General features: G+C 46.6%; 1 long non-coding RNA gene across 1 annotated transcript; it reads left to right on the top strand.

Annotated features, from left to right (window-relative positions):
* Window positions 1-2809: 2809 nt before the first annotated feature.
* LOC147991519 (uncharacterized) lies at window positions 2810-3875 on the top strand. The gene is made up of 2 exons (XR_015613934.1): window positions 2810-3030; window positions 3629-3875. It is a non-coding gene; the product is annotated as an uncharacterized LOC147991519 (long non-coding RNA).
* The last annotated feature ends 9156 nt before the right edge of the window (window positions 3876-13031 follow it).

Below are 13031 nucleotides of genomic sequence, written 5' to 3'. Positions count from 1 at the left end.
GTGCAGGCACGCAGCTGCTTCTCCTCCTGGCAGGAGGAAGAAGACGGTGTTGCCCTTATGGGTTGGGCCAGAGCAGGAGTTGGGCTAGGCAGGTAAGTCAGGTAAGGCCCTTTCCTTTATCTGTTCTATTTCGTCAGTTTTATTTCCTTTTATTTAAACTTGCCACTGTTTAAAATTTAGGAAAAATCAAAACAGTGCCAAATATCCTCTAAGTATAACTTATGTTGCTCATTGGACATTTCCAAATGCACATAAATTATCACACAACATTTAAAAACATATCCATATATATTTGAATATATTTTCAAATTCAAATAGAATATTGTTTTAAGTTTAGATACCAAATAATTCCTTAAAATGTTCCAAAATTTTGGTTTGGTATATAACCCTTGCCAAAATTCTCAAAACTATTTTTAGGAAATTTTGGATTCAATGAATGCAATTTAAAGGGTTCTTGCCCTTCTTTTAAAAGATTTTGAGGCTTTCAAATTCCCTCAATTCAAGTTTCTTCAATTTAAACATGATGCATGCTCAAGGATGGAACTATTACACTCAGATATTCTAGGGCTGTGTCATGATGAGTGGTGATTCTATCTGATTGGTGTGAAATATATTTCTTATGGTAATCATGCAGGAAATGCTTTAACCTCCTGAGTCGAACATAGATCGAGTCTTGTTCCAGTAACCCCCATACTTTTTTCGTACTACCACTTGTCCCTGCCATAGGTAGGGTACGGTTCAGTAAGTTGTCAACCCCTTCCCAGCACACACCGTACAGAGAGGCCATGGTGGAAGATACCGACTGCATCGGGTAGGCATGCCACCTGGTCCGGGGGCATGTGTGTTTCCGGTTGGAGCCGAGGGGGTAGCTCCCCTAGTTTGCGCGCGTTATAAATTTTGTGATCCCATGCTAGTCGAGGTTGTAGCCTCCCCACTTCGAGTTTTTCTTAACGGGTGTCGTGGGTGATTCCAGACATCGATAAGTTAGGCAGGTGTGTGCGGTCAGGTGTGTTTTCAATTAAAAGACCATAGACGGAATAAGTCCCGATGGGCTAGAGGAATCCTTTACTCGTGGGTAAAGAGTACACCCTCTGCAGAGACTATATCTATTCGAATAGCCATGTCCATGGTTAAGGACTACAGTCTGGGATGGGTCAAGTGTCGGTCTTAGTGTCGGTCTTCGGAGGAAAAACTGCTAAACCAGAACATGGATCATGACTTGTGACTCATGATGACTATGATTATTATGGACTAACCATTTACATTATTTGAATTATTGAGTATCCCTGGGACGATTCTACCTCCTGGATGTTCACTGCGATTACTCTCATATAAGCCCTTTATCTGGTGTCGCGGAGACGCCCGACTGTGGCAGGCTGGTTATTCATTTACTTTATAAGCCCTTTATGTGGTGTCGCGGAGACGCCCAACTGTGGCATGCTTGTTATTCATTTCCTTTATAAGCCCTTTATGTGGTGTCGTGGAGACACCCGACTGTGGCATGCTTGTTATTCATTTACTTTATTAGCCCTTTATGTGGTGTCGCACAGACGCCCGACTGTGGCGTGTTTGCTACTCATTTCCTTTATAAGCCCTTTATGTGACGTCGCTCAGACGCCCGACTGAGGCATGCTTTATATTATTATCCTTTCGAGGCGTCGCTCAGACACCCGATTGGTGCATTCTATTTCTACTCCCTTATCGCATATTCATGTTGTATATGAATAACCTACTTGCGTGCATCATGGATTTTTATTTTGTGACTGACGTTGTGATCATAGAATATTTCAGAGCATGATTATCATTTGTTATATTATACCTATGTTCATAATGTTTGCGAGTACATTCAAAGTACTCACTGGCTTGTCCCTGGCTATTGTCTTGGCCAAATTTCTTTCATGGAGAGGAGCGTTGCGATGACAGCCCTGGAACCTACGCAATGGTGATAGCAGCCTCACGAAGATAGGAGTTATCCTGGTCAGTTGTTCCTGTGGGAAATGGAGTGCCATAGACACTGATCAACCACAAACCGCTTCCGCCATCAGCCACTAGAAATATTGTGTTGTACTCACAGGCCAGAATGGTCTTGTACTACATATTTTGTATTTTGCTTGGAATTTCTGTATCAAGTTGGTGCCTCATCAGCTAACAGTAATCCTGGGGCTGGTGAGCACAAGGGCCATTTTCTCGGAAACTAATATCTCAAAAATCCGGTCCTGACAATAATGAAATGCGCCCCCCCGCCGCCGCCAGCGGGAAAAAAGCACGCCACCGCCCCAAATGAAACCTGCATAGTTGACTAAAAAATCAAAATAACAAATTCAGTCAAATATCAGGTGACTATGCACTAGCCAGACCGTACATGCAACGCACTGTGTCTTGTTTAGAAATCATAGGTGCTAAATACATAAAGTAATACCAAACTATCAAGATGACAAATTTTCGTATACACTATGTATCTTGTTACGGAATACTACTAATTAATTTCTCTTGTAATTTTGGAGCGAATAAATGCCATAATCTCGATATGGAGTATTACTAATTAATTCCGTCTGTGAATAATATTGGGAGCCAATAAAATGTCACAATGTTATTATGAAAAACTAATTAATTTCATATGGTTATTTTTAGGAGGGAATAAATGCCCTAATTGTGTATATGGAATACTAATAAACTTTTTATGGATATATTTCTAGTCTGTTAATCGATACCTACAGGATATTCCATGATGTGTGTATCATCCGAGGATCCTTATTAATTACAGAGAATTGTAAAAAGGAAACACGCCAAAGCAGGAATGAATAAAATGGCAAACATTGATACTCCAAGAATCAGCCATACCTCTATATAAACAGCAGAAGGAACCAGCAAAGTAGTACAAGTCTACAACCAAAAGGACATAGGAGAAGAGAACACTAAACAATTTCATTATGGCTCTAATCCGGATCAACACTGGTGTTCTGTGCTTGATGGCACTTTTGATGGTTTCTACCACTTTATTGTCGAGTGAAGCGTCAGGGAGGAAGATAGGTACATTTCTATTTACAAGAGCTTATCAACTGTACTATATATGAATTTGTGGTTTCCTGGAGCTAGATAAATAATTGATCCTATTGCATCATTCTGTGTTGCCAACGATATGAATGTTTCTTATGAAGTTTGATTGTTCAAGTTAATATATGCAAGTATTTTTCAAGAGAAAAGTGTTTCAACCGTGCCTAATAGAGTGAGGTGTTTAGTTAAATAGGCAAGTATCTTTTTCCTCATACTCGCAAAAAATAGATATAAAAGTATTTTTCCTCGTAGTGCAAACTTGTGCGTCGTGCTCGTCCTGTTATTGGAAAGTTATCATGCCTCATAGTACTTTAAACCTAGTGTTATTGAACAATGGCATGGAATGAAAGAGTTGTTTTCCTTGTGATTTTATGATCACCATTACAATTCTTTCGTGGTACGTATGGTTTCCATAGTACATAATAATTATATACCAGCCAGTAGTTGTTCTTCATGTGTTTGTATTAGCACTCAACTGCTGTCCTACTATTTGCATAGTACATTGATTTCACAGAATCCTAGTTTAAATACGAACAGCAAAAGGTTCTGATGGCACATTTTTTTATTGTTGTAGGAAAGGAAGCTAACATTGGCGTCGAGGGGCACCGTGAATCCTACACTCCATGTATGAATCCTTCATTTTGTAATGATATCTGCAACAGAGATGGTTACGGAGGTGGGACCTGCCGTGATGGTCACTGCGAATGCATCAGATAATTGCAGCAAGAAAATGACCAAGAATAATGTTTGGAAATAAAGATTCACTTGGGAGCATTATGAATTGTTTTTCTAGCTATAATAATTTAAATCCCACTTTTTTATTTTCCTACTCTTTGTACTTGAACCCGTATCATGGCCTTTTTTTAACATAGATGCTCACATACACGTGCATTGCACTCACCGTATTGGGACGATTTTTTGGCAAAATTAAAATTAAATCTACCACCGAAGTATAATTAATACTATGATTTCAACCAGAATGTTTTTTCCTCTAAATCTGGAACTACACACCAGATAGTGTCGAATCTTTTAAACTTAACCATACCTTCTGCAGACCTTGATGAATGGACTTGAATAATTCTGTAGCAAACAATCATCTTTGATACCAAGAGTTAGGACAGCTGGAAAACATATTATGGCTTATTGGCTATTGGGACCAAATAGATTCACTATTCTTTCACACAAAATAAGCGCATACCAATGGTCCATCAAACATATTCAGTTGGAAACTAACAAGCTGCAGCGTGTTTTTGTTCCTGGCTATCTACCACAACAATGTTTGCCCTTCTCCGACGAAGGATGGGTGATGACGACGGTGCACCTTTTGGCTAGCTCCAGTGCTTGTAGTTGTCGCTAAGTGGTGTATGGACTTGGATGTAAATTTTACTTCTGGTGTTCTTTGAACTACCTGACAGTTGGTGAATACTTCCTCGGTTGCATTTCTTGTAATTCCTCGTAATTTCATTTTTAGGCCTCTAGAGAAAAGGAAAGTATCTCTCTCATGATTTTATGTATCTCTTTGTAACGCCCCGAGTCCGACGCGCCAGGTGTCTTCTAGTTATTTTTCGTTGTTGCCATGACATTTTCTTGCGTGTTGCATTTTGCCATGTCATCATGTGCATTGCATCATCATATTTTTCAAAACTTGCATCTGGTCACTTTCTCCATTGTCCATTTGGACATCCGACACTCTCACATGCACCTCTTGCACCTTCTAGTTCTCGTTTCGTGAGCAGGATATAAACATTCCCGGCATGGGCCGAGATTTGTCGAGTGGCCTTTGTATATCACCGGTAGACCGTCTGTCAAACTTCATTCCATTTGGAGGTCGTTTGATGCCCCAACGGTCAATCGCGTTAACCGAAACCCCTCCTTCTCTTTGCAGCCCAGCACCCCTTCATAACAGCCCACTAGCCCATCTAAACCCCCTCCATGCTCTCCATCGTTGGATCACGATCGTGTGGGCGAAAACCGCACCTCATTTGGCCTATCCTAGCTCCCTCTACCTATATATAGGTCCTCCCTGTCCGAATTCGCAGTCCAAACCCTAGCCTCCATCTTCCCTCCATGCTGCCGGACACGTCCGTCTGCGCCGGACGCGTCTAGTGCCGCTGCCCTCGACGAATCGGAAGGCACCACGTCACCCCACCACCGTCTCCACCGCACGGGCCCGTGGGGCCCATCGCCGACCCGCGCCGGGCTGAACCGGGCCGCGCCTTGTGTCGGTGCTCGACCCGCCCGCGCCGCCGCCTTGCGCAGCCGCCGCGTCGCCGCCAGCTCACGCCGCCGCCAGCCCGCGCCACCACCGTTCGCGCCAGCTCGCGCCGCCGTCGCTGCACGCCGTCACCACTGAGGGAGTCCTGGACCAAGGGATCCTCGGGCGTCCGTCCTATCGATATGAGCCCGACTGTTGGGCCGTGAAGATATGAGAAGACCGAAGACTCTACCCGTGTCCGGATGGGACTCTCCTTGGCGTGGAAGGCAAGCTTGGTGTCGACTATGAAGATTCCTTTCTTTGTAACCAACCTTGTGTAACCCTAGATACCTCCCGTGTCTATATAAACAAGAGGGCTAGGTCCATAGATGCCCCGAATAATAATAGCCAGACTAGACTTTTAGGGTTTAGCCATTACGATCTCGTGGTAGATCAACTCTTGTAATACTCATATTCATCAAGATCAATAAAGCAGGAACTAGGGTATTACCTCCATAGAGAGGGCCCGAACCTGAGTAAACATTGTGTCCCTCGTCTCCTGTTACCATCAATCCTAGACGCACAGTTCGGGACCCCCTACCCGAGATCCACCGGTTTTGACACCGACATTGGTTCTTTCATTGAGAGTTCCACTGTGCCATCCTCAAAAGGTTTGATGGCTCCTTAAATCATCTACAATGACGCTGTCCAAGGGAAAGTCTTCCTACCCGGACAGATCTTCGTGTTCGACGGCTTCGCACTGCGGGCCAACTCGCTTGGCCATCCGGAGCAGATCGAATGCTACGCCCCTGGCCACCGGGTCAGATTTGGAAACTTGAACTACATCTTGGATATCCGTGGAGACTTGATCTTCGAAGGATTCGAGACCACGGCAGCCGCTCTCTGCCACCACGATGAACATGACCTAAATCTATCACCGGTCCATATGTAGGAGGTAGTACCTGTAGATGCTCCAGCCATAGATCCGGAGCAGATCGCGCCATCCAAAGACGGGAAGATCAACCTTGCCGCGGAATCCGCGGTCTTAGCAGTGTTGGAGCCGCACACAGACTTAACTTCAAGTGACATCTATGCCACCGGAAGTACGGACCCGCCTCCGGCTACAGGTTCCGAACTATGCACGTCTGCGCACATCGAGCACGATTGGTCATCGATCACCGAATTCAGTGCCGCAAACATCTTCCGGCATTCACCTCTGGGCGACGTGCTAAACTTGTTAAGAGTACTATGCTTAGCAGGGGGATCACAGCAGAACTCTATCCGGTTCGAGCTGGAGATTGATAACAGAAAATTTTGTGTCCCACCCACTGCCCACTTCATAAAAATTGTCGAAAACTTAACTGACTCGCTCGACTACGGCTCCGAAGACATCAATGGTATGGATGACGATGCCAATGAGCAACCGGGCCAAGACCCACCATTTACCAAACGCTGGACAGCCACCTCTTCCTACGACGTATACATGGTGGATACACCTAAGAGAACTAACGTCAACGAGAAAGCAGATCTAGTTGAGGACAAACCTCCTGTGATACAACCAAAACACTGGCGTCAGCGGCGCCGCTCTAAGTCGTGATACAGGAGAGGACAACAGTCCGGACGGTGCTGAAATCAGAGAAGATCCCGACAAAAGAACTGCCGAACAGGACAATCGAGAAAACGAGCAAGTTAGCCCCGACGAACAGGCCATAAACAACGACTCGGAGGACAGTAATTATCTTCCACTCTTCGAGGTTGAGGTGAGTCTCGGCAGCGAGGACTTTATCGTGCCTGAGGAACCTTAGGAGCAGGAGCTCTTCAAGCGCTGGCTAATAGCCACTTCAAAGAGCCTGAAAAAGAAGCAGTAACAGCTTCAAGCTGACCAAGATCTGCTCAACGACAGATGGACTGATGTCCTAGTAGCCGAAGAATACGGCCTCAAGCGCCTAGTCAAAATTTACCCGAAGCGCAAATTGCAACCTCAGTTCGATGAAGAGGCACCGGAGCCCATACCAGCGCCGCACAATGCGGCTAACCGACCACTACGTGGTCGGGACAAAGCGGCAACTCAAGCCGAACACTAGCCCGCCCCTCCTCAACATAAAGGCAGAGACAACACAGCTCGTGGTCACACATATGACCTTCAGCAGGTCCTGGACAACAGAGCAGGACATACCAGATCGATCTACGGATCGCGAGGACGTGCCCCGACACGTGACAACGGCTATCTATTCAGACATGACAAGCCTAGTCACACCCGGGCTGAATACCGCAGACAGACTCCATTGGAGCTACGTCACAATGTGGCCCAACACAGAGGCGCCGCACACCCTCTTTGCTTCACAGATGAAGTAATGGAGCATGAATTCCCAGAAGGGTTTAAACCCATGAATATCGAATCATATGATGGAACAACTGATCCCGTGGTCTGGATCAAGGATTTCCTTCTCCATATCAACATGGCCCGAGGAGATGACCTTCATGCCATCAAATACCTCCCGTTAAAACTCAAAGTTCCATCTCGGCACTGGTTGAACAGTCTGCCCGAAGACTCTATTGGCAGCTGGGAGGATTTGGAAGACGCCTTCCATGACATCTTCCAAGGCACATATGTCCGGCCACCAGACGCCGATGACTTAAGCCATATAATTCAACAGCCCGGAGAGTCAGCCAGGAAGCTCTGGACTGGGTTCTTAGTTAAAAAGAACCAAATCGTCGACCGTCCGGACGCGGAAGCCCTAGCGGCCTTCAAACACAGCGTCCGGGACGAGTGGCTTGCCTGCCACATCGGTCAAGAAAAACCAAAATCCATGTCATCCCTTACCCCTCGGATGACCTGCTTTTGCGTGGGAGAAGATAGTTGGCAACAGTGCCAGCGATCCTGGTACTTCCGAAGTATGAGACGGCAATGGAAAACCACGACGGAGCAAACACAAACGCTGCAATGATAATAAGAGAACGCGCGACATAGCGGTCAATGCCGGATTCAGCGGCCCCAAACCTGGTCAACAGAAAAGCCCATTCAAGGCAAAAAGAGACGAGCCATCCACCTTAGACAATATATTGGATCGACCCTGCCAGATTCATGGCAATCCAGATAAGCCAGCCACTCACACGAACAGAAGCGGTTGGGTCTTCAAACAGGGCGGCAGGCTCAACACCGAACATAAGAGGAAAAGACCACCTAATAATAGTGATGGCGAAGAGATACACCAAACAAATACCGAGGTTCAGAAGCAATTTCCCCCTGAGGTAAAAACAGTGAACATGGTATAAAACACACGCCCCTAGAGAGCAGCATGAGACATACTACCTCTGGACTAAGGATCATACTGCGTTCCCTCCAGCCGGAGTACAAGTCGACCTTATTAAACCGCATGCCTTGTCGGCCATTAAGCCACTAGTCTCCATTCAGCAGGACCAATCAATTATGGAGCTGGACTAGCAGTTCGGCCTCCGCCGTCCACCTCATACACCTGCGAAATCCATACCACACATACATAACTATGCACTCAAAACACCATGGGCATCGGCGGAGCCATAATACGGACGGGCCTACAAGTACTTCTATCACTCCGTTCTTTTCAATTCTTTTCTGACGACTTTTTCTTTTTTCCATTATCCTTTTACCATAGGTGACTCGTAGGCTGGACATCTCGCCGACTCCATTGGAGTTCCGGTTTGTACATTTCTCCAAAAGTTACTCCCTTTAAGGAGCCCCTTCATCAAGGAAAGGCGGCGCAGACGTGTGACAGGAGGTCCACAACAACTTTTACGACCGCACTCTCTATTTTGCGAGCCTGTAAAGTGCCTTCTACCTCAGCCATTGACCCTTGGTATGTCAAATTGCCAGGGTTGTGGCGTTATTATATACAAAACAATGATTGGCATGTCACTCAAGTTCTAGTGAATATAATTTATATCTTGTATTCACTTCTCTCTAAAGAACTATATTTTTCTCCTTGTGTTGTTTCACATGCTCCGCCTGGGGCTCGATATGGGAACATACTAAATTGCCAATAAGTCCGAACAACTTTATAGCATACTTCGGAGTCGCGAGTTTGGCCTTATATGCATTAGCTCCGAATCATGTCTTGGGTCCATAATTTGGTTGCCCGACTCCTGTGCTTGCTACCTTACGTTCCGCTCTATCGCTAAGGTAGTAAAGGGAGAACTATTGCGATTGTGCCCTGGTTTTCCCAAGCAAGAACCTTAGTAGAGAAAGCCGAAAACTGACTGTCATGATGTGGCGAGAGCTGGTCAACCACTCGATGACTTATTGGAATCTTTCGCGATTCCCTCCGTATTATACGAAGGACCTTTCTTAGGTCATACATGTGAATGCACCACATTGGGATAACAGCATACATAATAGGGTTTATATCGTAAACCCACCATAAAACTCCTACGGCTTAGTGAAAGTGTTAACGCCCTATTGTCCGGTTGCCTCATTCACTACATTGACACCTCCATTCATGGACCAAGACGTTGGGTTAAGAGTGATCGTATGCTTTCCCGAACACCCTCGTATTTCCTATGTGGGGGATGAAGTCGACGACTGGAAAACTTTCAGATTATACAAACAATGGCCGCACAGGAGGAACCAAACACTTTTAAGCAAAAATCATAATATTATCATTATAGTGTCCTTCACAATTCAATATATTTCATTCAAATATCATATCTTTGGAGCACTGAGCCTCTATCAACCGGTCACCCTCTAAGACGTCCTCGAAATAGTTTTTAGGTGCGTGATGGTCCTTACCCTTGGGGGGACTCCTCGCGGCAACGTTAGTGGCCTTCATCTTTGCCTAGTATGTTTTGACATGGTCAAAGGCCATCCGTGCACCTTCAATGCACGTCGAACGCTTAACGGCGTCGATACGCGGCACCGCATCCACAAGCCGCTGCACCAAACCGAAGTAACTATTCGGAATGGGCTCTGTAGGCCACAGCCGGACTATGACGTCCTTCATGGCGGAACGAGATATCCTATGGAGCTCGGCCCATTGGGCCATCTATTCATTTAATAACAACTGACGCTTTGGCGCGCCGAACTGTGACCAAAAAATCTTCTCCGTGGCTCACCCTTCTTGCACTTGGTAAAATTGCGATGCATCGGAGGCACTCTTCGGCAGGTCTAAAAGAGGGTCCGGAGAACTCCACATTTGGTTAAGCGGGGAATACTTTGGATCGCCGAACTTTGTCTGTAATAAGAAAGGCTTGCCAGCCGCTATATCCCCAGCTTGCCGGATCTCTTCCCAAACTTCCCTAGACTCAGACTGTGCTTGTTTCGCTTCTTGCAAGGCCTTGTCGAGATTGGCTGTTCTGGCCTTGTTATCTTTCTCAAGGAATTCACACCGGACGGTGGTCTCCTCCAGTTTGCGCGCCATGGTAGTAATTCTTTCCTCACATTGGTGCCGAATAGTCTGTTCGGTTTTTAATTCTTCAGCCACCTTATGGGTAGCCAGATTACTCACCCGGGTTTGTTCCTTGGCAAGGACAAGCTCAGCCCGAAGGGTGTCCACCGCAGCAGCACCATGTGTAGTTACGCATGTCTCATTATATAATTCTAGCTTCACGCTCATGTTATCATGCATAAATATACTGGTTGACCCAAAAACATACCTTGCGCCTCGTCAAGACGCTTGTTGATCAGCGTGATGTCATCATCCGCCTCAACAGTCTTCCGCTGCAGATCCGCAACCTCCGCGGATCGGGCAGTTGCAGGGGAAGTAATAGCCTGTGTTACAAGTAGTCATATTATTTCCTGGATAAATATTTTTGATACTCTGATTGCCTCCCTTGGGGAGCCTATTAGAGTCCCAGGGGCTACTATCTATACATAGGAGTATTTTGTGAATAAACACAAATTGAAAGCATTACACACACACCTCGAAACCTCTTAGCAGAATTGTGAAGGCTTCATTCAATCCGCTTTTCGTGGAGAGGACCTTTTTAACCACCGTACCATCAAGTTACGATGGTCTTCGGAGACGGATGCCTGTCGTAGCATGTTCGCCAATATATCTGACGTTTCTGGGTCTCCGGAAGCAGCCGTAGCAAAACGGCCTCCCTTCAAAGGGATCCGTTCATTCGTCCCTAGAGTTGTCTCTGGCTGAAAGCCGGACAGTCCAGGGCCATCATTGTTGGTCCCCGGACCCTAGGCTACCGAAGCATCATATTTGGCTTGTGTTTTCATCACCCCTAGCATCGCTTGCAGGTCAGGAGAGACCCTCCGGGACGACACCTTGAGGTCACCCACCTTATTGGGCGAGGAGACTGGTGGAGGCGTCTCGCTTTCCATCATCTCTGGGAGAAGGTCTCCTGAGGAAGATGATTGTTGAGAAAGATTGTGCGCCAAGCTGCAAAGAACATACATTTTAGATGTTACCCTGGTCACAGGGGAGGAACGAGGTATGTGTAAATCGCCCTTGTTAGCTTACGATTTAGGCTTGGCCTCACTAGAGAACTGCGCGATATTGTCGTCCTTCAAGCCTGAGCCGCCTGACAGGGGCATCTTGCCTCGCTTGGGAGCCTTTTCTTCCCAATCTTCGGAGACGTCCATTTTCTTGCCATGGGGGGAATGAATGTAGGCTTCCCCTTTACTTTTGCCTTCGGGTGATGGGATTTTTATCTCCCCGGACACGGCGTCTAAAATATCTTCGGGATGGAGGCCCTCTTTGGTCCTCCCGTTCCCCGTCTTGTCCTCCTTTGCAGGCATCTGGTATGGTGCCGCGGCCGGCATCCTTGTTAATACGGAATCCGCTGAGACTTCGGGAAGGGGGGCCGAACACCTAATTAGTTCCGCTTTCTTTATCCAGCCCTCAAAGAAGATAATTTGTTCGGTAACATATCACAATATACTTAACTACAAAGTGTTCGAAAGACAAGTGCTTACCGGGGTGTCCGGACGGTTGCAGTCAAGGCCGACGTCTTCGGAGGTATCCGGCTAATGATTTCGTTTCCCAAAAAACATCTTCCACATCCCTTTGTGCGTAGCACCGAATAAGTGTTGGAGGGTTCGTGGCCCTTCCGGATTAAACTCCCACATGCGGAGAGGCCTACGCTAGCATGGCAAGATTCGGCAGATCAGCATTACTTGAAACACGTTGACAAGATCGATGTCCCTCTCAAGGAGGGTTCGGATGCGGCTCTATAGAGTCCACACTTCATCGATTGATCCCCAGGGCAGCCCCTTATTAACGCATGATGCAAGCTGTAATGGAGGGCCGGAACGGAATGCTGGTGTACCTGCCCACTTTGTGCTACGGGGTTCTATAACGTACAACCACTCTCGCTGCCATTGATTGGAAGCTTCGGTGAAAGAGCCTTTTGGCCAGGGAGTGTTGCTAAGCTGGCTTACTACAACACGGCCGCACTCCACTTGTTCCATGTCAACTACCTTTGGCTTTACACCAAAGGTCTTGAGGCATAAGCCGAAGTGTGGGGGGATTCGGAGGAAGGCCTCGCACGTGACAATAAACGCTGAGGCGTGAAGGAAAGAATCTGGAGCTAGATCATGAAAAAATAGTCCGTAATAAAATATTAGCCCCCGAACAAAGGGGTGGAGAGCAAACCCTAGCCCTCGGAGTAAGTGAGAGATAAAAAAACCCTCTCGCCAGATCTGGGGGTCGGAACAACCTGTCCTTGAGCAGGGAGCCTGTTGTGGATCTCCGTGGTTAGGTATCTGGCCGCCAGAAGCTTTGCAATATCCTCCTCTGTGACGGAGGAAGCCACCCATCGACCTTGACGGCTGGGTCCGGACATGATGGGGAAGCTT

The sequence above is a fragment of the Triticum urartu genome, chromosome 1A (assembly GCF_056163025.1).
Source record: "Triticum urartu cultivar PI428250 chromosome 1A, HENAU_Tu73, whole genome shotgun sequence".
NCBI classification, from domain to species: domain Eukaryota; kingdom Viridiplantae; phylum Streptophyta; class Magnoliopsida; order Poales; family Poaceae; genus Triticum; species Triticum urartu.
The sequence above is the reverse complement of the archived record's forward strand: the minus strand, read 5'-3'. Positions and strand labels throughout refer to the sequence as shown.